This window comes from Schistocerca americana, chromosome X, assembly GCF_021461395.2.
Source record: "Schistocerca americana isolate TAMUIC-IGC-003095 chromosome X, iqSchAmer2.1, whole genome shotgun sequence".
In the NCBI taxonomy this organism is placed as follows: domain Eukaryota; kingdom Metazoa; phylum Arthropoda; class Insecta; order Orthoptera; family Acrididae; genus Schistocerca; species Schistocerca americana.
In genome coordinates, this window is record NC_060130.1 from 793,736,730 (window position 1) to 793,762,434 (window position 25,705).

General features: G+C 45.3%; 1 protein-coding gene across 2 annotated transcripts in view; it reads right to left on the reverse strand.

The window, feature by feature from the left end:
• The window catches only part of LOC124554770 (laminin subunit beta-1), a 357,587-nt gene that overhangs the window by 294,442 nt on the left and 37,440 nt on the right, over positions 1-25,705 (reverse strand). For both annotated transcript variants that reach the window (XM_047128416.1, XM_047128415.1), the window contains exon 2: positions 2,599-2,653. The gene's annotated coding sequence lies outside the window, so the exon portion shown is untranslated. The remainder of the gene's footprint in view (positions 1-2,598; positions 2,654-25,705) is intronic.

Consider the following 25,705-nt stretch of genomic DNA (forward strand, 5'->3'; position numbering starts at 1 on the left):
CGGAAAAAAGAGTCGCTGCACCAAGGAGGAGTTGTGCCACATAAACGAAAGTTGGTAGGCGTCTATTCAAGTTTCGCCTCAGCAGGAACACTTGGCAAGAATGTAGGCACTGTACATGATTGCTGGCCGTGGTGGTCACGAGAATGAACGATCGCTAGAGGACCGGGCTCCGGACGGCCACGCGGCACTACAGAGAGGGAAAACCATCACGTTCGGCATATGGCTGTGGCGCATCGTACTGAATCTGCAGAAGCAATTTGAGCAGCAGCTGGCACCAGAATGACACAACCAACTGTTGCAAATCGGTTACTTCCAGGACAGCCCCGAGACAGACAGCCTATACCGTGCATTCTACTGACCCCAGACTACCGCCATTTGCAACTTCATTGGTGTCAAGCGAGAGCTCATTGAAGGGCAGGGGGAAGGTCTGTTCTATTTTCTGATGAAAACTGGTTCTGCCTCGGTGCCAGTGATGACCGTGTATTGGTCAGGAGGAGGCCAGTAGAGGCCTGCAACCAGCCTGTCTGCATGCTAGGCACACTGGACCTACACCAAGAGCTATGGTCTGGGGTACGATTTCGTATAATAACGGGAGCACTTTCGTGGTTATCCCACGCACCCTGACTAATTTTGTACGTCAGTGTGATGATTCGATCAGTTGTGCTGCCATTTGTGAACAGCATTCCAGGGCGTGTTTTTCAAAATGATAACGCTCACCCACGTACCGCTATTGTTACCTAACATGCTTTACAGTGTGTCGACATATCGCCTTGGCCTGCTCGATTACCGCACCTGTCTCCAATCTAGCACATACGAGACATCATCGGACCACAACTCCAGCGTCATCCACAAACAGCATTGGTTCAAATGGTTCAAATGGCTCTGAGCACTATGGGACTCAACTGCTGAGGTCATTAGTCCCATAGAACTTAGAACTAGTTAAACCTAACTAACCTAAGGACATCACAAACATCCATGCCCGAGGCAGGATTCGAACCTGCGACCGTAGCGACAAACAGCATTAACCGTCCCTGTATTGACCCATCAAGTTTAACAGACATGGAACTCCATCCACAAATTGACACCTGGCAACTGTACAACACAGTGGATTCATGTTTGTATTCAACATTCTGGTGGTTACACCGGTTATTAATGTACCAGCATTTCACATTTGCAATGTATTATCTTGCGCTTACATTAACCGTGGTCTTGCAATGTTAGTAACTTAAATATGTTACTTAGGCAAATCAAATGTTTTTTTTTACTCCAGTCTTTGATCACAATATCAATTCTTTTGACGATGACCAGTTTCAGTCAGTAATGGCCATTCTCAGATCTTTTCTACACCATGCCCTAAAGTGATAAGGCCGTAATGGCATCATCAAAACATATAAATATACTCAGCACAGCATCGTCACATAGATCTAAAACAAGGTGTAGAAAAGGCCACATCGTCCACACATTTTGTGGACGATGTGGCCTGTTCTACACCTTATTTTAGATCTATGTGACGATGCTGTGCTGAGTATATTTATATGTTTTGATGATGCCATTACGGCCTTATCACTTTAGGGCATGGTGTAGAAAAGATATAAGGATGGTCATTACTGACTGAAACCGGTCATCCCCAAAAGAATTGATATTGTGATCAAAGACTGGAATAAAAAACATTCGACAGTATTGGATCACTGTTAATACACGCGACAATGTCGCAGCTGGTGAAACTTAGAGAAATGTATTCCCAAAGTTTCATCGCTCTACATTAATTATTTTTTGTGTTGCGATTTTTTTTGATTTTTTTTATTTTTTTTTTTTTTTTTTTTAGCCGTCATTGTATATGTGGATATTTCATATCTCTTAGTCCCTGAAGATTGAAACACGTACGTTATTACATTCGAATCACAATTAAGACTAAAGAAAAAACGAAAACAAAGTTTGCTCTATTCGTACACAGAGGCTACCTCTACATTGAAACTGTGAACAGTACAGATTGATAACTTTCGTTTATTGAAGGTTCGTTGCAGATGACTTGCATTCCGCCGCCTGTTTAAACGGCTTATAAGCATGTTAATCTTCGTCTGTGGCTGGAGACTCTCATGGACGACCTGCCTTAAGCTCCTTCGAACACTTAAGAAGTTAAATTTTAAAAAATGTAATATTTGCTGATTAAATTACACTCAGATACATTCCAGTCTCATTTGTTAACTAACTGTCTGATGAGTACTGTCCTATCAATGTCTCACCATGCCACACATCGCGGAAATATACGTTGAGGAAATACTAGCAAGATACATCGACTCCAGCTCGGGTATTTTAGGAACGCCCCGTTATTAGTTACGTATGTAAGTGAGCGCAAAGGGCAGTCTCATTCCTATAGTAATACTGAACGGTTATATTTTCTGAGATACAAAATTCTTCCCCTGACGTACCAAGAGATCTTCGCCCTTTCCCCTACCTGCACTGAGGGTATGTAAGATGTAATCAGGTTGAATATCTGTTACCTGTTTCTTTGTTACCAGACACGAGAGGAAAACGTGGATCAGCTTATGAGACTATACACGTAGCTACGGACTGTTCTTTAGAAATTTTTTTTCCTACCTGTAACTGACGTCAGCTACAATGGTTTCACGCTCATGTGTGGAAGCGTCTCTGCCTGAAAATAAAACAGAAACAAACTATCAGTAATTATCTAAGCATCTCTGCTTAACTATGAACTATTTAATTTAAGCTCACGCAGTCACGAAAAATGTTCTCTTTTATGAGGAAACTTGATTTAACTTTATTAATAAAGATGCCGGCCGAAGTGGCCGTGCGGTTAAAGGCGCTGCAGTCTGGAACCGCAAGACCGCTACGGTCGCAGGTTCGAATCCTGCCTCGGGCATGGATGTTTGTGATGTCCTTAGGTTAGTTAGGTTTAACTAGTTCTAAGTTCTAGGGGACTAATGACCTCAGCAGTTGAGTCCCATAGTGCTCAGAGCCATTTGAACCATTAATAAAGATGCAGTTGGTAATTTCATGTATAGAGATCGTCTTCACTGGTACCACGTTGTACGAACAAACGTAATCATTGCAATACCAGAGCCATATGACGAGAAGGTTGGCCCATAAAAGTGATCTTCCGCCACATCAGATACGTTTCAACTGTTTAAGATTCACGCAAACGTCTTATAGTCAATAAACAGTGAATTAAAGAGGAAACACTTCTCTAAATATCAAAATTTATAATACTCTAATTTTACCAAGAGCTTCCTTTCCTACGTTCCTCAATGATAGAGAACGCCAGAAAGTGTTTCTGCTGTAGTGTGTTATATGTACAAGGTGATAATTATTGAACTATATGAAAAAAACGTAAATTAATTACAAAATACGGAGTGTACACACATTATTCAACATGCAAACGTCACTACAGATATTCGAATTCAGGTTATGACATGTTCGATATGCCTGCCATCACTGGCGATGATGTGGCGCAGATGAATAGCGAAATCCTGCATGACCCGTTGAAGTGTCCGAACGTCGATGCTGTCGATGACCTACTGAATGGCTGTTCTCAGCTCAGCAATGATTTTGAGGTTATTGCTGTAGGCCTTTTTTTTAAATATGGAGTCGCATGTGGTCAGATCTGGAGAATATGGCGGCCAATCGACACTAATCCCAGTGGCGTCTGGGTATCCCAGAGCCATAGGTACCCCTCCAGGACATCAAACACTCTCCTGCTTCGATGGGGTAAAGCTCTGTCTCGCATGAACCACATTCTGTTGAAATCAGTGTCACTTTGGATACTGGGGATTAAATTACTTCCAAAGTCTTCACGTACCGTTCGGTAGTCACCGTGCCATCAAAGAATATCGCACCGATTATTCCTTGACTGGACACTGCACATCACACAGTCACCCGTTGAGGGTGAAGAGACTCCTCGATCGCGAAATGTGGATTCTCAGTCCCCCAAATGCGCCAATTTTGCTTATTGACGAACCCATCCAAATGAAAGTGGGCTTCGTCGATAAACCAAACCACACTTGCGCATACTCATTCCCATCATGCCCTGCGGCCAACCGTGCAGTTTGAACGTCCTAACGCAAACCGTTCAGAAGTTATGACGATTTTATTTCATGTCCGAAAGAACAGACACCTTATGTGATCCAGTGGCCATTCGAGCACTTATTTAAAGTATTTTCAATGGCATTAGCAGCATTTGGGGATTGAAATGAATCAATGGTACCAGGTGAAAATCTGTGCCAGTGAGGGAAATATCTCTTAGCAATATCAACGCGCTTTCTGTAATGTGTACTATCCAGCTCGGGTTACACTACTAAAACCACAAAAAATTTTTAAAATGTAAATGTCATTAATTGTTGTTGACTTTTACTCACAACATATTTTTTGGCTCTGAGCACTATGGGACTTAACAGCTGTGGTCATCAGTCCCCAAGAACTTAGAACTACTTAAACCTAACTAACCTAAGGACATCACACACATCCATGCCCGAGGCAGGATTCGAACCTGCGACCGTAGCAAACATTTTTTTAAAAAGATATTGATGGGTAGGTAAGTTTCTGAACCTGAAAGTATTGAATACGTCATTCAGTGTGGTAAGTGACGTCTGCAATTAAGAATTAAATTTTTTGGCTAACTTTACCTAAAAATTTATAATATTTATAGAATCTGGTAGAAGAATTAATTAAAAACAATAAATATTTTTTTTTAAATTTTAAAATATTAATTATCTGGCCGTCTTACAATATTTCAAAGGATGGGCACAAAGTACCCACCTTCCTTCGTATTAAGAGGGTTAATCACGTTGGCCACCCGAGCACGCTTCCCAACCGACCCCAGTCCCAGGCTTTTCCACACTACTAGCGTAGCGTCACATACCCATGAACCCCTTACTCGCCATTCCGGATTCCCGCAAGAGATCGGGATTGGTGTGTATCAACACTGAAAGAATGAATCTATGGTCGTCATCACCTTATATGTAAAGAACAAACTACGATATATAGTGGTCTGTTCTTTCGGATGCACAGCAGATGATTACACAGTCCCCGAACATGTAAAGCGATATCTTATGTCTACTGCGTCGTTAATACAGATGAGAAATTATAAAAGTACGTGACAGTGTTCTTTGGCACGCTTTAGTCTTTCCGTATTTGCTAATGACTCTCCATCTGACATATTCTGATGTTTTTTCCTCCCAAAGAAACTTCAAACTAACGACAGATCGGCCAGGATATTATTCAGGAAAGCATTTTTCTTGTTTGTCCGCAACAGTGTATTGCATTACGTTTATCAAAACTAAATATAGGGGGACAGAAATAATTTAAAGTTCATGCTCCACATCATTTAAATACATTGTATAAAAGAACAAGAATTTCGTGTGATAAGCACCTAATCAGTGCGGAACAGACTTCTCAATCGAGAGAAAGTATCACTGTGGTCGTCAGAATGTTACACGGTTTTACTTCAAATGGTTCAAATGGCTCTGAGCACTATGGGACTTAACAGCTGTGGTCACCAGTCCCCTAGAACTTAGAACTACTTAAACCTAACTAACCTAAGGACATCACACACATCCATGCCCGAAGCAGGATTCGAACCTGCGACCGTAGCAGTCGCGCGGTTCCGGACTGAGCGCCTAGAACCGCGAGACCACCGCGGCCGGCACGGTTTTACTCTTGTAAGTCAAGAACACGTAACAGCAACTGGAGTAAGAGCAGGATTCACATTCGACAGGACGATAACTGTTTAAGATTCACTTAAGGATGAGAATTTTGAACGTTTCACATGCGGTCGAGAAGTTGGAATGCAGTTGTGCTAGCAGTTGGGTCACAGTTCTCTCCCGAATGCACGAAAACAATTGGAAACTAGATGCCCGAAACCAATAAGAGAGACAGCAGATTTACTACCTGGCAGTGGTACATACGTTAAATACTTCAATGATAACACCATTGTGGAATTTAAATAAAAAAATGATATTCGGCAGGTTACGCGGGACTTTAGCCTCACTCAGCTTCTAGACTGTTTACCACTTCCCGTTTCTACGCGAATCTAGTAAGACACTCATCGCACCCCTAAATAAAGCGATAGATAAAAGATAAAGCCCGATATGTACGCAACGCACCTTACGTACAGGTAGTGCAGATACGATCTTAGCTGACCAAGTTTACTAGGAAAATTACCGTAGTCTACGCTTACTTACGATATTTTACGGTAGTGTTACAACTCCAGGTTTAACCGACGTACTTATTTTCTTAAGAGGGAAACTATCCATCACACTCCCCTCAGATTTAGTGGTGAGATGGCCCAGTGGATAGACCGTAAAAACTGAACATAGATAAAGCATGAAAACAGGAAGAAGGTGCACTGAACTGTCAAAAGAGAAGCAAAATAGAAAGAGTGAACGGTCCAAGCTCAAGATATGCAACATAAAGCGATCGGCAAAAACGACGGCGTCGTGGTTGGACTGCGAAGCGGAAGGACGTGCTCAAATATTTCTCGTGCACCATTATTTTTTTGTTTCACAAAATTATGAACTTTCCGTCATGTCCTTCACTGTCTGTTCTTCTGTAGTGTTGGCAATTGTCATACTGTACATTGGTTATAGAACATGAGTCATGTGGTAAGAATGTATTACCGTCACAAGTAAATGGCTCTGAGCACTATGCGACTTAACTTCTGAGGTCATCAGTCGCCTAGAACTTAGAACTAATTAAACCTAACTAACCTAAGGACATCACACACATCCATGCCCGAAGCAGGATTCGAACCTGCGACCGTAGCGGTCACGCGGTTCCAGACTGAAGCGCCTAGAACCGCACAAGTAAATGTGATTAGTGAGACAACACCGTGCCCACATAACCACGACGCCGTTGTTGTTCAAGTGCGCTCAATGTTGAACATTTTAACCTTGGGACCGTTTACTGTTTCTATTTTGCTTCTTTTTTCACAGTTCAAGTACAACTTGTTCCTGTTTTCATGCTCGACTTGTGTTCAGTGTTTGACACTGGGCAATCTTACCACTAAATCTGAGGGGGGCGCGATGGGGACTTTCTCTTGTTAGCATATATGTAAAAAAGCTAGTCAGTAGTAGCAGTATTTTACGAAAACTTAAAATAGCACTGATACGAAACTTTACGAAATTGAAATGCACACCAACTGTATGATCGACCAGCTAAGGATGTCGTGCCTTCGAGGTTCATTTACTACATCTAATAAATAAACAAATAAATAGATTTTGTCGTCGTCGTCTTCAGTTTCAGTACTGTTTTGCTGCAGTTCTAAACGTTACTCTATCCTGTGAAGGCTTCCATCTCTGCATAACCACTGCCATCTAGGTCTAATTGAACCTGCTTAGTGTATTCAAACCTTGGTGTCCCTCTGTTAGTTTTACCCACCACACTTCCTTCCATTACCAAACTGACGATTGCTTGATGCCATTCTTCTAGTCAAGTTGTGACAATTTCTTCAAAAATGGTTCAAATGGCTCTGAGCACTATGGGACTCAACTGCTGTGGTCATAAGGCCCCTAGAACTTAGAACTACTTAAACCTAACTAACCTAAGGACATCACACACATCCATGCCCGAGGCAGGATTCGAACCTGCGACCGTAGCGGTCGTGCGCTTCCAGACTGTAGCGCCTTTAACCGCTCGGCCACTCCGGCCGGCGACAATTTCTTCCCTCCCCCACACTTCGCTTTAGTAATATAAATCAATACGCATTATTATCCTGATTTTACCATTTCCCTATAAAACGTAAGGCAAACTGGCTGGAGGTGTGAATTCCACTTAGACGGCAGATACGTGTAGATCCTCCCTCTTGTCCGTATCAAATTCAGTCCCTTTCCATTAGGATACAATGATCCGTCAGCAGTGTCTGAGGAAGTACACTGTGCAATGAAAGTGACGGAAGGTACTGCCCGCCGTCTGGTTCACGAAACCGACCGTCAGTGGTGTTTGGAATTCCACACTGAAGAGCCACAGAAACTGGTGCACATGCCAAATATCGTGTCCGGCCTCTCGAGCGCGCAGGAGTGCCGCAACACTACTTGGAATGGACTCGAGTAATGTCTGAAGTATTGCTGGAGGGAATTAACACCATGAATCCTGCAGGGCTGTCCATAAATCCGTAAGAGTACGAGGGGATGGAGATTTCTTCTGAACAGCACGTTGCAAGGCATCCCAGATATGCTCAATAATGTTCATGCCTGGGGAGTTTGGTGGCCAGCGGAAGTGTTTAAACTCACAAGAGTGTTCCTGGAGCCACTCTGTAGCAATTCTAGACCTGTGGGGTGTCACATTGTCATGCTGGAATTGCCCAAGTCCGTCGAAATGCACAATAGACATGAATGGATGCAGGTGATCAGACAGGATGCTTACGTACGTGTCACCTGTCAGAGTGATATCTAGACGTATGAGGGGTCCTATATCACTCCAACTGCACACGCCCCACACCATTACATAGCATCCACCAGCTTAAACAGTCCCCTGCTCATATGCAGGGTCCATGGATTCATGAGGCTGTCACCATACCCGTATACGTCCATCCGTTCGATACGATTCAAAACGAGACTCGTCCGACCAGGCAACATGTTTCTAGTCATCAACAGTCCAATGTCGGTTGTGACGGACCCAGGCGAGGCGTAAAGCTTTTGTCGTGCAATCATCAAGGGTACACGAGTGGGCTCCGAAAGAACATATCGACGATGTTTCGTTGAATGGTTCGCACGTTGACATTTGTCGATGGCCGAGCATTGAAATCTGCAGCAATTTGCGGAAGGGTTGCACTTCTGTCACGTTGAACGATTCTCTTCAGTCATCGCTAGTCACGTTCTTGCAGAACCCTTTACCGTCCGCAGCGATGTCGGAGATTTGACGTTCTACCGGATTCCTGATATTCATGGTACACTAGTGAAATGGTAGTACAGGAAAATCCCCACTTCATCGCTACCTCGGAGATCCTGTGTCCAATCGCTCGTGCACTGATTATAACACCACGTTCAAACTTACATCTCGATAACCTGCCATTGCAGCAGGAGTAACCGATCGCACAACTGCACCAGACATTTGTTGTCTTAGATAGGCGTTGCCGACCGCATCGCCGTATTCTGCTTGTTTACCTGTCTCTATATTTGAATACGCGTGCCTGTACCAGTTTCTTTAGCGCTTCTGTGTATCTCGTGTGTTGTTTCCAGCACTGAACATTCATCTGCATTTTAATCTACACAAATTGTGAAAGATTCTCTCTTTACCCAATAAGTTTATCCGTTCGTAGCCATTATTACTTTCTTTACTTAATGACGAGCGTTGGACTCTTGGTCTGTAAGATGTAAACTTAGTTGGATTACACAGTCGGCGTGTGCGGTGCCTAACAAGCTTGCGAGGCGCGAGTACTTGTGTCGGTCCGCCACTATTGACCAATAACGGAACGCCTCGGCTCCGCAGCAGCGCCCTTCCACATGGCCCTCTGTGAGAGTAATCTGAGCGGAAGTGCTGCCCTTTGGCAGAACCGAGAGCCGCCCTTTTGCGTCTGCTGCCGCCGCCAGATATCGCTGTTTGCGCCTACTTGGTGACGTTCTCAACGTAAACATGCCACAGCGAATGTTGCTCCCTACTGACTACGTGAGAGATCAGCGGCGAAACTGATTAATGCACGACTTGGTAAAACAGTAGCCGTGTTATCATTTTAGTGAAGGTAGCCAATCTTATTTTTATCCGTATCTACGAAAGAAACTTGAAGGATGGTTACATTTTAACGTCCCATCGTGCTGGCGAGGCACTGGCTTGGAATGGACAAGAATGAGGGAATGAATCTGCACTGGGCTGTTCTGAAAGAACCATCCCGGCATTACCCTGTAGTAGTATAGACAACCTCAGAAAATATGAACGAGGAACGTCGGTCGGGACTTTAATCTTGTTCAAAATGGCTCTAAGCACTATGGGACTTAACTTCTGAGGTCATCAGTCCCCTAGAACTTAGAACTACTTAAACCTAACTAACCTAAGGACATCACACACATCCATGCCCGAGGCAGGATTCGAGCCTGCGACCGTAGCGGTCGCGCGGTTCCAGACTGTAGCGCCTAGAACCGCTCGGCCACCTCGGCCGGCCTTTAATCTTGTCCTCACGAATATGCGTCCAGTGTCTTATTATTATGTTACCTCGATCCTTGTAGTAGATTCATTTTTTTGTTACTGATTACTTTCGTTCCATCCTAAGAGCTAAAAGTTAAATACACCCTTTAAGATACAGCTCGACCTACATAACAGTGCACAGACAGCACTGTGCCACGTTGTTCTTAGAGGACGGTAGGGGAAGGGGGAGGGCGGCTAAGTGAGTTATACACCTACTCAGTGCAAACGAAAATGGAATATTATTTATAGTATGTACTACTTTCTTCTCTTCATAAGAACAAATACACCCTTGGCATATAGCACCTGGAGTAGTTACAAAGTGCACCGTCGTCCTTCCAAGCGGACACTTCTCTTGGTGGAGCTATGCGCAGCGACAAAAGGCGCAGATATACTTGCCTATTTCTAAAAACAATATTCCAATTAACACTGAATGTGCAATATGTTTCTTCCAGAAATAAATAAGCGGAGACCCACTAGACAAGGGCGTATAGATCGATAAAGATGCTTTTGTGGCCAAAAGAAAGAAAGGCCTTTATTGTTTCGCTGAACGTGGATTTCCAGAAAGCATTTTTATAGCTTAAGACTTACCATAAGGTGTTTCAATCCACAAAAAATTATTCCACCTGACACCTGCAAAACATTCCACAATAATATTGCGTGTGTCGCGTACGACGGAAGAGCTGCTACCGATACGACAGTATGCAGTGCTAAATGACGTAACGGTTATCTCTAAATTCTTTCCAAGGCCGCTCCTAGCTCTTCTAATTCGGCTATAATCGCGATACGCCACCTGCCGAAGTTCGGAAACGGATCGGTGGCAATGCTGTGGTTGGATGCTGCCTCTCCGCTATTAGCGCCCGCACAACGCTGTACATAGCGCTTGCATCCTACCTGAAACACCCGGCAGAAAAGAGTTCAAGTGGCACATTTTAAATACCCTAAGTCGTTACCATTCGTTACTTGTAATTTTGGTGCTGAGATCAACAACAAACAGTAATACTTCTACACACATTGAAGTATAAGATGTTCAAGAATTTAAACATTTATCTTGACAACATTAAATCAACCTAGTTTAAAATACACGGCCTGACAAAGAAAGTAAAGTAGCCAGAAGGGGAAGAGGAAACGAGAGGAAACTTCACAGTTTGAAAGGGTATGCGACGTTACTTCACTGAATCACGCACTGATTCGTTCGGGGCCTGGACGGGGGGGGGGGGGGGGCGGAGGGAGGGGAGTGTTATGAAGCCGTTGTGTCCTCTGTTGCAGAAAGCTGGCCCGCAACTTAACTGCTCCTTGATACCCTGGATATCGTCGTTGGGACGGAGTTAACGTCCTCCGAGTTGGTCCCCCAAATGTTTTATTGGACACAGACCTGGAGATCTTATTGGCCGCGGGAGTACCTCAGCAGCACGCAGACACTTAACTGAGATGAAATGATAATTAAATGGACACCCTAGCTGCAAACAGGCGTTGATGTACTTCATTGGGTACATGTTGAAAATGTGTGCCCCGACCGGGACTCGAACCCGGGATCTCTTGGTTACATGGCAGACGCTCTATCCATCTGAGCCACCACGGGCACCATGGTCATCCACGGTAACTGTTCTTTCAGGAACAGATACTACCGCCATATATACTTAACTGAGACACGATCCGTGTGTGGACGAGCGTTATCCTGCTGAAAAATGCACAATACTGACGCATGACAGGTAACACTTGAGGACGCAACATGTCCGTAATATATCGTTGTGTCGTCTGAGTTCTCTCATCAGTACTAGCCGTGACCTGAAGTCACACCCGATGGCTCTCCACATGATGACGCAGAAGCAACACCGCTGTGCCTCTTCTAAACACTGGAAGAATGGAACCTGCCCCAGGTCACTGCCATATTCGCCGACGATGGTCATCCGGGATAGTGCAGAACAGGGATTCATCGTAACTCCGTCCACCATGGGTTAAAATTGCTATGATCTCTCCTTTATTTTTTTTTGCCTTCAAAATGATGGAATGTTCACTTGTCGAGACATCGGTTCCCGGCTGCATTCCCGCAACTCCATCCCCATCGATCCACAATCCGCGTTTGAGCTCTGATTCAGACCACACCATGGACGTTAAATTCTAATCTTCTTGCTTTTCTGGTCATTTGTCGAATACACATGAGGGTAACGTTGGTAGGTTGATTTGGGGGAGGGGGCCAAACAGCGAGGTCATCGGTCCCGTCGGATTGGGGAAGGATGGGAAAGGAAATCGACCGTGCCCTTTCAAAGGAATCATTCAGGCATTTACTTGAAACGATTTAGGGAAATCACGGAAAACCTAAATCAGGATGGCCGGACGCGAGTGTGAAACGTCGTTATCCCGAATGCGAGTCCAGTGTGCAAACCAGTGCGCCACCTAGCTCGGTTGAGGATAAGGATTTGAAGATATAGAGAAGAATGCTCATCAACATACCAGCCATCACAGTGGTAGGTAAACTACATTGTTCGGTTTTAAATTCACTGCCAGTCAAAAAACTGGGGCATCTAGAAGATATGGTCAGACGTCAGTGTAACTTCGTACAAATACATACAAGTAAATGATTGAAGTTGCAGTGTAGAGTAGCCGGTCCGCAGCTCGTGGTCGTGCGGTAGCGTTCTCGCTTCCTACGCCCGGGTTCCCGGGTTCGATTCCCGGCGGGGTCAGGGATTTTCTCTGCCTCGTGATGACTGGGTGTTGTGTGGTGTCCTTAGGTTAGTTAGGCTTACGTAGTTCTAAGTTCTAGGGGACTGATGACGCTAGACGTTAAGTCCCATAGTGCTCAGAGCCATTTGAACCATTTGTAGAGTAGCCACCGCAGTGAATTTAGTACTGTTACCAGGACTGTAGAGTATATAAGGTGCGTAAATGGCGCCAGATGATGAGTGATTATGGTGAAGGACATGGAGATCCTGTGTACTCTTCAGAGAAAGGGTTATCAGCATCTGACAGTGTTTGAAAGGAACTTCACTGCCGGTCTCATTTAGGTCGGGTGGTCGAGTCGTTCCAGGTCCAGATTTGTGGGACATTCTGATGTGACACTGCCCCGATGTTGGGCTGCGTGGGAACATGAGGACAGGCATAGTCGTTTCCGACCGACCACATCTAACCACCACAACGGAGTATCGTAGTATTGTACACCGAGCATATCGCAACTCCTTCGCAACCGCGCCTTCCGTACGAGAACAAATAATGCAACATTCTGTGTCATCCCGTGTCATTGGTCCGAGACTACGAACAGCCCAACTAGGGAACAACCGTCCTATGCGTAGGATGCCGTTAACGCAACAACACTAACGGCTGCGAATGCAGTGGTGGGGTAACCGTGAAGCACGGACTGCTGATGAATAGCGTCGCATTGTGTTCAGCGGTGAGGTTTGCTTCTGCACTATCGTAGGCGAGTATGGCGGCGACTTGGGGTGGGGTCCCATTCTTCCAATGTTTCGGAGAGGTACCGCTGTGTTACTCCTGGCTTCATGTGTGGGTAGCCATCGCGGCTGGTAATGATTGAAGGAACTCTGATGCCACAACAGTATGTCACGAACATCTTGTGTTCTCATTTGTTACCTTTCATGCGACGTTCTGAGTGTGCCTTTTTTTAAACAGGACAGTGCTCATCCACATATGGCACATGTGTCTATGAACCGTCAGCGTGATGTTGAGGCACTTCCACGGCCAGCAAGATCCCAAGATCTGGCCCCCATAGAGCACGTGTAGTACCATCTTCGACGTCTACTCGGTGAGAGTAACAGTATCCGAGATATCAAGGACCTCATGCAACAGTTGTGGGCCTGCTTGCCTCGGGAGAGGATACAACGGCTTCGTCATACCCTTCCCAACGGTATCAGAGCAAATTCCCAGGCCACAGAGATGCAACAACATATTGATAAATGGGCTTATACTGCTAAGTTCTCTGTAAATCTGACTCGGTACTGAAATCACTGAACTAACATCACATACCCTTTAAAACCTGAAGTTTCATTCCGTTTCCTCCTACCCTTCTGGATTTTTTTTTCAGGCAATGTAATCAACACGACACGGTATACACGCGGGAGTACCCCAGGGAAGCATCCTAGGGCCCCTACTGTTTAACCTCTACATAGACGATCTCCCAACCACACACAACACAACGATGGCAATCTACGCGGATGACACAGCCATCCTCGCGCAAGATTGGAAACCATCAAACATTACGTCACGCTTACAGACTGCACTCAGAGTGGCTGAGCCTTGGTTGGAGAAATGGCGTGTTAGAGTAAACGTCGGCAATTGCGAAGCCGTTCTGTTCACTAGAAGACCGAAGCAACTGCGCAAGCACAGATACTGTAGACCAATAACTCTACATGCACGCCCAATACGTTTCCATGCAAAAGTCAAATACCTCGGTGTCTGGCTGGAACGGAAATTACTCTCGGGGGACCACATACAACACATGACCAACCGAGCAAGCGTGAGGCTCAAACAGCTCTACCCTATGCTCAACTGGCGTAGCACACTGAACAGAAGAGTGTCGAGGTCCATGCACATGACACTTATTCGACCCCTGATGATGTACGCAGCTCCTGTCTGGGGATACGCTGCGCCCACACGCCTGCGCAGTCTGCAGCTCATACAAAACAAAGTACTCAAAATCATAAGCAATGCTCCACGATACACACGCATCGCGGACCTTCACCGGGAATACCGACTTGAGACTCTCACGGAGGTAATTCACAAACTCACCAGAACACTATACAGAAACTCCAGACACTCGCAGAACCCGTTTATTCTGAATCTGGGGAACTACGACCACAACCATAGATGGAAACATAAAAGACCAAAAGACATACTTGTAAGGACCTAACATCTATGGCCAAGCACACGCAAACACAACGGTACAAGTGAACCCCTGTTAATCTGACGCCATTACTGGATATCCAGCTGAAACACACTGCCGAATAACTGGCACCACGCAGGGAAGCCGTACCGTACACTGCATGCAGACAAGCCCCACACACCCCCCACACAGTGAGATGATCTATGGCCGGTCTCCCACTACTATACAGGGTGTTACAAAAACGTACGGCCAAACGTTCAGGAAACATTCCTCACACACAAATAAAGAAAAGACGTTATGTGGACATGCGTCCGGAAACGCTTAATTTCCATGTTAGAGCTCATTTTAGTTTCGTCAGTATGTACTGTACTTCCTCGATTCACCGCCAGTTGGCCCAATTGACGAGAATCCGCACGCAATTGTGCAATCACGTCATCAACACAGATTTTCTGTGAACGTTTGGACAGGCGTTGTTGGTGATGTCTTGATTGGGCCCCATGTTCGTCCACCTACGCTCAATGGAGCACGTTATCATGATTTCATACGGGATACTCTACCTGTGCTGCTAGAACATGTGCCTTTACAAGTACCACACAACATGTGGTTCATGCACGATGGAGCTCCTGCACATTTCAGTCGAAGTGTTCGTACGCTTCTCAGCAACAGATTCGGTGACCGATGGATTGTTAGAGGCGGACCAATTTCATGGCCTCCACGGTCTCCTGACCTCAACCCTCTTGACTTTCATTTATGGGGGCATTTGAAAACTCTTGTCTACGCAACCCCGGCACCAAATGTAGAGACTCTTCGTGCTCGTATTGTGGATGGCTGTGATACAATACGCCATTCTCCAGGGCTGCATCAGCGCAACAGGGATTCCATGCGACGGAGGGTGGATGCATGTATCCTCGCTAACGGAGGACATTTTGAACATTTCCTGTAACAAAGTGTTTGAAGTCACGCTGGTGCGTTCTGTTGCTGTGTGTTTCCAGTCCATGATTAATGTGATTTGAAGAGAAGTAATAAAGTGAGCTCTAACATGGAAAGTAAGCGTCTCCGGACACATGTCCACATAACATATTTTCTTTCTTTGTGTGTGAGGAATGTTTTCTGAAAGTTTGGCCGTACCTTTTTGTAACACCCTGTATAACGATCTTGATTGTTCCAGGAATGCAGCGGCTGCAGCAACTGGGATAAATCGCCATCGCTTACCACGGTAATGATGCGTGATACCCTTACTAGCAAATCCAACCTTGCATGAACTATCGCAGCTAGTAAGCCACTACTGCTCTTCCTACCCATCCCACTGTCGCACAAGTTTTTTTCCCACGGCACGAGCCTTGGCACTTTTTTCCCTCTGCTCTTCAAATTGCTACCCTCATTCGCGTTTCGTTCACTATCTATCACCTGACAGACCGTGTTAATGCGTAGTCTTACCCAGACGCACGGATAACATCACAGCCCAGCATCCTGTGATCCACTTACTAGATAACTAACTTGTTGACGGAGGTGACAGTAGAACTTTTGGTCTGGTCACCACGTTGGTGCGGGCGTGGAGGGACCCCATCTCTATTGTTGTTGTTGTTGTGGTCTTCAGTCCTGAGACTGGTTTGATGCAGCTCTCCATGCTACTCTATCCTGTGCAAGCTTCTTCATCTCCCAGTACCTACTGCAACCTACATCCTCCTGAATCTGCTTATTGTATTCATCTCTTGGTCTCCGTCTACGATTTTTACCCTCCACACTGCCCTCCAATGCTAAATTTGTGATCCCCTGATGCCTCAGAACATGTCCTACCAACCGGTCCCTTCTTCTTGTCAAGTTGTGCCACAAACTCCTCTTCTCCCCAATTCTATTCAATACCTCCCCATTAGTTATGTGATCTACCCATCTAATCTTCAGCATTCTACTGTAGCACCACATTTCGAAAGCTTCTATTCTCTTCTTTTCCAAACTATTTATCGTCCATGTTTCTCTTCCATATATGGCTACACTCCAAACAAATACTTTCCGAAACGACTTCCTGACACTTAAATCTATACTCGATGTTAACAAATTTCTCTTCTTCAGAAACTCTTTCCTTGCCATTGATAGTCTACATTTTATATCCTCTCTACTTCGACCAACATCAGTTATTTTGCTCCCCAAATAGCAAAATTCCTTTACTACTTTAAGTGTCTCATTTCCTAATCTAATTCCCTCAGCATCACCCGACTTAATTCGACTACATTCCATTATCCTCGTTTTGCTTTTGTTGATGTTCATCTTATATCCTCCTTTCAAGACACTCTCCATTCCGTTCAACTGCTCTTCCAAGTCCTTTGCTGTCTCTGACAGAATTACAATGTCATCAGCAAACCTCAAAGTTTATTACTACGATTTATTTCGTGCAAGCTGGCAGAGCATTTTAATTTGGTTAACGGTATTCTCGAGTATTTTCATTGAAAGTCTTTAACAAGAAGAATTACGGCTTTAAATACTATCTTTGAAAAGGAGTCTGGATAAAAACGGGTATCTTCATTTTGATACTGTACATCTGGTTGTCAAATCAAACGAGCATATACGAGGTACTCTGTTCTTCCTGTCTGATAATGTGAACTTTTCTATCGTGGGGTGTCGCTTCACACAGTAACTGACGCCCTGAGAGCGTACCGTGCAGACTGCGTGATGGATGTACAGCCCCCAGCCTAGTGCCGGTGACGTCACGCACCTCAATTAACGAGCACACATCTGGAGCGGCCACCGCCTATTGACGCTGCAACAGCAAACATCCGCGCTGCTCGCAGCCCGCCAAACGCTATAACAGCCGCCTCCTCCTTTCCTTTAAGGCGCTAATAGTGACCTGGCACCTACTGCCACCAACACAGTTACGGTAACAGAAACTGGATCCAATCTCTTCTATAAATTCAACCTGGTAAGGGTTTGAGACTGCTATGGAATACTCAAGAACCGATCGAAAAAGAAACTTCCTGGCAGATTAAAACTGTGTGCCCGACCGAGAGTCGAACTCGGGACCTTTGCCTTCCGCGGGCAAGTGCTCTACCAGAGCTACCGAAGCACGACTCACGCCCAGTCCTCACAGTTTTACTTCTGCCAGTACCTCGTCTCCTACCTTCCAAACTTTACAGAAGCTCTCCTGCGAACCTTGCAGAACTAGCACTCCTGAAAGAAAGGATACTGCAAGGTTCGCAGGAGAGCTTCTGTAAAGTTTGGAAGGTAGGAGACGAGATACTGGCAGAAGTAAAGCTGTGAGGACCGGGCGTGAGTCGTGCTTCGGTAGCTCTGGTAGAGCACTTGCGCGCAAAGGCAAAGGTCCCGAGTTCGAGTCTCGGTCGGGCACACAGTTTTAACCTGCCAGGAAGTTTCATATCAGCGCACACTCCGCTGCACAGTGAAAATCTCATTCTGGAAACATCCCCCAGGCTGTGGCTAAGCCATGTCTCCGCAGTATCCTGTCTTTCAGGAGTGCCAGTTCTGCAAGGTTCGCAGGAGAGCTTCTGTAAAGTTTGGAAGGTAGGAGACGAGATACTGGCAGAAGTAAAGCTGTGAGGACCGGGCGTGAGTCGTGCTTCGGTAGCTCTGGTAGAGCACTTGCCCGCGAAAGGCAAAGGTCCCGAGTTCGAGTCTCGGTCGGGCACACAGTTTTAATCTCCCAGGAAGTTTCATATCAGCGCACACTCCACTGCAGAGTGAAAATCTCATTCTCGATCGAAAAAGTGTTTGGTAAACCACTTCCTTACGGTTTTCCCAATGAATCTCAGCCTGGTATCTGCTTTTCCTGTACTTACTTTTATGGAACCATTCCACTTCAGGTCGCTTCGATAGTTACTGCTGGGCATTTTACGGTAGTTTCCGCTTCCAGTCATTTGTCGCCAACAGTGTAATCGCACCAGTAATGGAGCTCTTCGCCTATGTATGCACAATATGATATTTAACTGTTTCGACAATTTGCCTGTTTCTCAAATCTGGCACGTGTTCTCTAGGGTGAATGACTATTTGAAGCCTTCTGTCTCCACTTTGTCCCACATACGAGGTGCATTCAAGTTCTAAGGTCTCCGATTTTTTTCTAATTAACTACTCACCCGAAATCGATGAAACTGGCGTTACTTCTCGACGTAATCGCCCCGCAGACGTACACATTTTTCACAACGCTGACGCCATGATTCCATGGCAGCGGCGAAGGCTTCTTTAGGAGTCTGTTTTGACCACTAGAAAATCGCTGAGGCAATAGCAGCACAGCTGGTGAATGTGCGACCACGGAGAGTGTCTTTCATTGTTGGACAAAGCCAAAAGTCACTAGGAGCCAGGTCAGGTGAGTAGGGAGCATGAGCAATCACTTCAAAGTTGTTATCACGAAGAAACTGTTGCTTAACGTTAGCTCGATGTGCGGGTGCGTTGTCTTGGTGAAACAGCACACGCGCAGCCCTTCCCGGACGTTTTTGTTGCAGTGCAGGAAGGAATTTGTTCTTCAAAACATTTTCGTAGGATGCACCTGTTACCGTAGTGCCCTTTGGAACGCAAACGGCAAGGATTACGCCCTCGCTGTCCCAGAACATGGACACCATCATTTTTTCAGCACTGGCGGTTACCCGAAATTTTTTTGGTGGCGGTGAATCTGTGTGCTTCCATTGAGCTGACTGGCGCTTTGGTTCTGGATTGAGAAATGGCATCCACGTCTCATCCATTGTCACAACCGACGAAAAGAAAGTCCCATTCATGCTGTCGTTGCGCGTCAACATTTCTTGGCAACATGCCACACGGGCAGCCATGTGGTTGTCCGTCAGCATTCGTGGCACCCACCTGGATGACACTTTTCGCATTTTCAGGTCGTCATGCAGGATTGTGTGCACAGAACCCACAGAAATGCCAACTCTGGAGGTGATCTGTCAACAGTCATTCGGCGATCCCCCAAAACAATTCTCTCCTCTTTCTCGATCATGTCGTCAGACTGGCTTGTGCGAGCCCGAGGTTGTTTCAGTTTGTTGTCACACGATGTTCTGCCTTCATTAAACTGTCGCACCCACGAACGCACTTTCGACACATCCGTAACTCCATCACCACGTCTCCTTCAACTGTCGATGAATTTCAATTGGTTTCACACCACGCAAATTCAGAAAACGAATGATTGTACGCTGTTCAAGTAAGGAAAACGCCGCCATTTTAAGTATTTAAAACAGTTCTCAATCTCGCCGCTGGCGGTAAAATTCCATCTGTCGTACGGTGCTGCCATCTCTGGGACGTATTGACAATGAACGCGGCCTCATTTTAAAACAATGCGCATGTTTCTATCTCTTTCCAGTCCAGAGAAAAAAAAATCGGAGGCCTTAGAACTTGCCCGCATCTCGTGGTTGTGCGGTAGCGTTCTCGCTTCCCACGCCCGGGTTCCTGGGTTCGATTCCCGGCGGGGTCAGGGATTTTCTCTGCCTCGTGATGGCTGGGTGTTGTGTGCTGTCCTTAGGTTAGTTAGGTTTAAGTAGTTCTAAGTTCTAGGGGACTGATGACCATAGATGTTAAGTCCCATAGTGCTCAGAGCCATTTGAACCATTTGAGCCTTAGAACTTGAATGCACCTCGTATGCTCTGCTGGACTAATGTCTGTGGAAGAAGTACCTTACAAGGGAACCTCCCCATCGCACCCCCCTCAGATTTAGTTATAAGTTGGTACAGTGGAAAGGGCCTTGAAAAACTGAACACAGATCAATCAAGAAAACGGGAAGAAGTTGTGTGGAACTATGAAAAAAATAAGAAAATATACAAACTGAGTAGTCCATGCGCAAGAAAGGCAACATCAAGTGTGGTATAAGGTCAGGAGCGCCGTGGTCCCGTGGTTAGCGTGAGCAGCTGCGGAAAGAGAGGTCCCTGGATCAAGTCTTCCCTCGACTGAAAAATTTGCTGCCTTTATTTTCGCAAAGTTATGATTTGTCCGTTCGTTCATTGACGTCTCTGTTCACTGTAATAAGTGTAGTGTCTGTGTTTTGCGACCGCACCGCAAAACCGTGCGATTAGTTGTCGAAAGGACGTGCCTCTCCAATGGGAACTATACTTGATGTTGCCTATCTTGCGCATGGACTACTCAGTTTGTATATTTTGCTTATTTTTTTCATAGTTCCACACAACTTATTCCTGTTTTCTTGACTGATCTGTGTTCAGTTTTTCAAGGCCTATCCACTGTGCCAACTTATAACTAAATCTGAGGGGGGTGCGATGGGGAGATTCCCTTGTTAGAACAGCGTATACCAGCCACAACTACACCTGTACTACACATTAACGCTGTATGATGATTGGGGGAGGGTACGTCAGTGCACCCGAATTAAATTTCTCATTTTCTATCCCTCCATCAACATGTACCTTTCTTACTGTGTGTGGCAGGGAGGAGGGGGGGGGGGGGGGTAGGGTTGGCACTTCTGGTACCAACATTTGTCCCCTTCCTTGTTCCATTCGCAAATGGCACGTGGGAAGTATGAATGTTTGAAAACCTCCATAAGGAATGCTGTCATCAGTCCGAAGATTGTTTTGACCACTACAGTATTTCATTAAGCAATGTCCTGTTGGAGGCGGTATGCCATTGCCTTCCTCCGACATCTGAACTGAGTTATCCAGCCAGTTGCAGGAGGACCTACACTTAAACAAGGATTCCGAAGTACGGTGCTGATCGACCTTTTTCACATCATCAAACATTTCCAGAGGTGAAAGAAGTGATAAATGAGATAAAAATCCTGTGACTGTTTGGGGATCGAATCCGAGACCTTAGGACTTCTTCTGTGGCACTCTGCCACTGAGCTGTTGTTCTAATTTCTCCGATTTTCTCGTCACGGCCATTTCGCGAGACGTATGTGGGAGGAAGTATAATGTTGCCCGACCCTTCTTGAAACCTACGCTCTCGGAATTTCAACAGGAAACGTCGGCCTGATGCACAATCGCTCTCTTGTAGCGTCTCCCACTGGAGTTTGTTGAGTATTTCCGTAACGCTCTGGCGTCGACTGAACGACCCCATAACGAAACGCGCGGCTCTTCGTTGGAGCCAAGCTCTTCTATTAATTCAGCCTGGTAAGGGTTCCAGACTGCTATGGAACACTCAAGAACCGATCGAAAACGTGTTTGGTAAACCACTTCTTTCGAGAATGAATCACATTTCCTTAGGGTTTTCCCAATGAATCTCAGCCTGTTATCTGCTTTTCCTGCACTTACTTTTATGGAACCATTCCACTTCAGGTCGCTTCGGTGGTTTCTGCTGGGCATTTTACGGTAGTTTCTGCTTCCAGTGATTTATCGCTAACAGTGTAATCGGACCAGTAATGGAGCTCTTCGCCTATGTATGCAAAATATGTTATTTATTTATGGTCAGGTTCAACTGCCAATCTCTGCACCAGTCGTTGGTTCTCAGTAGACCTTCCTGCATTTAGCTACTGTCGTCTGGCGTTGCTCAATTCCTATAGAAAACATCGTGTGCAAAATGCCGCATGAAGTCTACAGCTTTCTCCAGTATTAACTGAGTACCCGTTGTTGCCCAGGTGTGTATTTATGCCAGTCTTTTATTTCTCCATCTCCTCCTTCCCCCTCTCTGTCCATCTCCTCCACACCCTCTCTCTGTTCATCTGCTCCTCCCCTCTCTCTGGCCATCTGCTCCTCAACTCTTTCTCTGGTCACCTGCTCCTTCCTCTTCTAATTCCATATCCTTCTATCTCCCTCTTTGTCCATTTTCTCCTCCCCTCTCTCTGGCCATCTCCTCCTGCCCCCTCTCGTTCATCTCCACCCCTTTCCTTTCTTTGTCCATCTCCACCCCTTTCCTTCCTTTGTCCATCTCTTCCTCTTTTCTTTCTTTCTCCATCTCCTCCTCTTTCCTTTCTTTGTCCATCTCCTCCTCTCCCCTCGTCTCTGTACATCTCTTCCTGCACCCATCCCACATCTATTTGTCTCCTTCTCCTCCGCCTCTGTCCACCTCTTCCTCCAACCAGTCTCCGTCCATCTTCAGCTCTTTCCTTTCTCTGCCCGCCTCCTGCTCTTCCCACTCTCAGTCCACTTCCCCATCGCTTCTCTCTGTCCATCTCCTCCTCTTCCCCCTATCTGTGCTTATCTCCTTCACCTGTGTCTACGTTGTCACCCCCACCCCAATAGAAGACTGGTGATTCTTACCTCCACAGTATTTCTTTCCAGATCGTCACTAATATGTGAACCACATTTAGTCCAAATTGTTCCATGCTTTTAGGATGAGCTTTTCACTTGTGGCTTTGCCTGCGTACACACATGTCAAATACCGGGTGATCAAAAAGTCAGTATAAATTTGAAAACTGAATAAATCACGAAATAATGTAGATAGAGAGGTACAAATTGACGCACATGCTTGAAATGACATGGGGTTTTATTAGAACCAAAAAATTACAAAAGTTCAAAAAATGTCCCACAGATGGCGCTTCATCCGATCAGAATAGCAATAATTAGCATAACAAAGTAAGACAAAGCAAAGATGATGATCTTTACAGGAAATGCTCAATATGTCCACCATCATTCCTCAACAATAGCTGTTGTCGAGGAATAATGTTGTGAACAGCACTGTAAAGCATGTCCGGAGTTATGGTGAGGCATTGGCGTCGGATGTTGTCTTTCAGCATCCCTAGAGATGTCGGTCAATCACGATACACTTGCGACTTCAGGTAACCCCAAAGCCAATAATCGCACGGACTGAGGTCTGGGGACCTGGAAGGCCAAGCATGACGAAAGTGACGGCTGAGCACACGATCATCACCAAACGACGCGCGCAAGAGATCTTTCACACGTCTAGCAACATGGGGTGGAGCGCCATCCTGCATAAACATTGTACGTTCCAGCAGGTGTTTATCAGCCAGGCTGGGGATGATGCGAATCTGTAACATATCGGCGTACCTCTCACCAGTCACGGTAGCAGTTACAAAACCAGAATCACGCATTTCCTCGAAGAAAAAAGGCCCGACAACAGTAGATGTGGTAAATCCAACCCATACCGTGACTTTCACGTCGTGCAATGGAGATTCCACGACAGTTCTAGGATTTTAGGTAGCCCAAATTCTGCAGTTGTGGGCGTTGACAGACCCTCGGAGCGTGAAATGAGCTTCGTCGGTCCACAACACGTTACTCAACCAATCGTCGTCTTCCGCCATCTTTTGAAACGCCAACACCGCAAATGCCCTCCGCTTCACTAAATCGCCAGGTAACAGTTCATGATGCCGATGGATTTTGTACGGATAGCATCGGAGGGTACGCCTAAATGCCAACCAAACAGTAGTGTATGGAATGCCGGTGCGACGTGCGACTGCACGAGCGCTGACTTCCCCGTGAATAGACGAACCCGCTACAGTCTCCATTTCTTCCTGAACTATCTCAGCAGCATTACGCCTTGTGCTTGGTCGGCCACTACGGGGTCTATCGTCTAAACAACCCGTGGCTTCTAACTTCGAAATCATTCTCACCACAGCTGTATTTGTCAACGGACCATTACCCGTTCGAATCCCCTTCCTATGGCGATAGGTTCGTAACGCTGAACTAGCACATTTCCCATTCTGATAATACAGCTTCACTAAAAGCGCCTTTTCAGGTAACGTCATCATGCTGCGACCGCTGGCGCATCTGATTCTCTCTCTCATTACAGCTCCTTTTATACACGATTGTCATGCGCAGTCAATGACGTTTTGCTGTCCAGCGCCATTTGTCGGACATTTTGTGAACTTTGTTTTTTTTTCTAATAAAACCCCATGTCATTCCAAGCATGTGTGTCAATTTTTACCTCTCTATCTACATTATTCCGTGGTTTATTAAGTTTTCAAATTTATACTGACTTTTTGATCACCCGGTATATTTCAAATATATTTAATATATTTTACATGTATTTAAACACTTATTTCACCTACATCTCTAGCAAATTTTGCCCTGCAGCTTTATTTTCAAGCAGCTCAATGTTTATGACGTCGCGTCTCCTGAAGTACATGTCGTAAAATGATACAATTTTGCTGGTGCATCCAGTGGTATATGTGAATACTGTCTGCAAAATGTGTCGCGAATAAAGTAAATAAATCAACACATCATGCTTCATGTGGCAGTTTTACTGCATGAACAGCGAAAATGTAGTAAGCGATACACTTCTCTTCTTTGAACATTTTGTGAGGGTTGTAAGCGAGGAAAAATGTTCGTAAAGGTTTGAAATGACGTGTAAAATTTTTTGTAAGTCACTAGGTGCTCTCATTCTCAGATAATGGATGAATAAAGTGTGGGTATTCGCGCGTCGTGGAATACCCTGCTTTTTCACTCACAACCTTTTGACAGGGAAGTGGTTATTCCGCTCCACTGCAGTTCTTTTCTGACAATACGTGATATGCGTATCAAGTGTGATTGAAATCGTTCCAGTGGTTTAAAAGGAGATGTGGAACATACATATACACATATATACCTGGTGATCAAAGAGTCAGTATAAATTTGAAAACTGAATAAATCACGGAATAATGTAGATAGAGAGGTACAAATTGACACACATGCTTGGAATGACATGGGGTTTTATTAGAACCAAAAAATTACAAAAGTTCAAAAAAAAAAAAAAAAAGCCGACAGATGGCGCTTCATCTGATCAGAATAGCAATGATTAGCATAACAAAGTAAGACAAAGCAAATATGATGTTCTTTACAGGAAATGCTCAATATGTCCACCATCATTCCTCAACAATAGCTGTAGTCGAGGAATAATGTTGTGAACAGCACTGTAAAGCATGTCCGGAGTTAT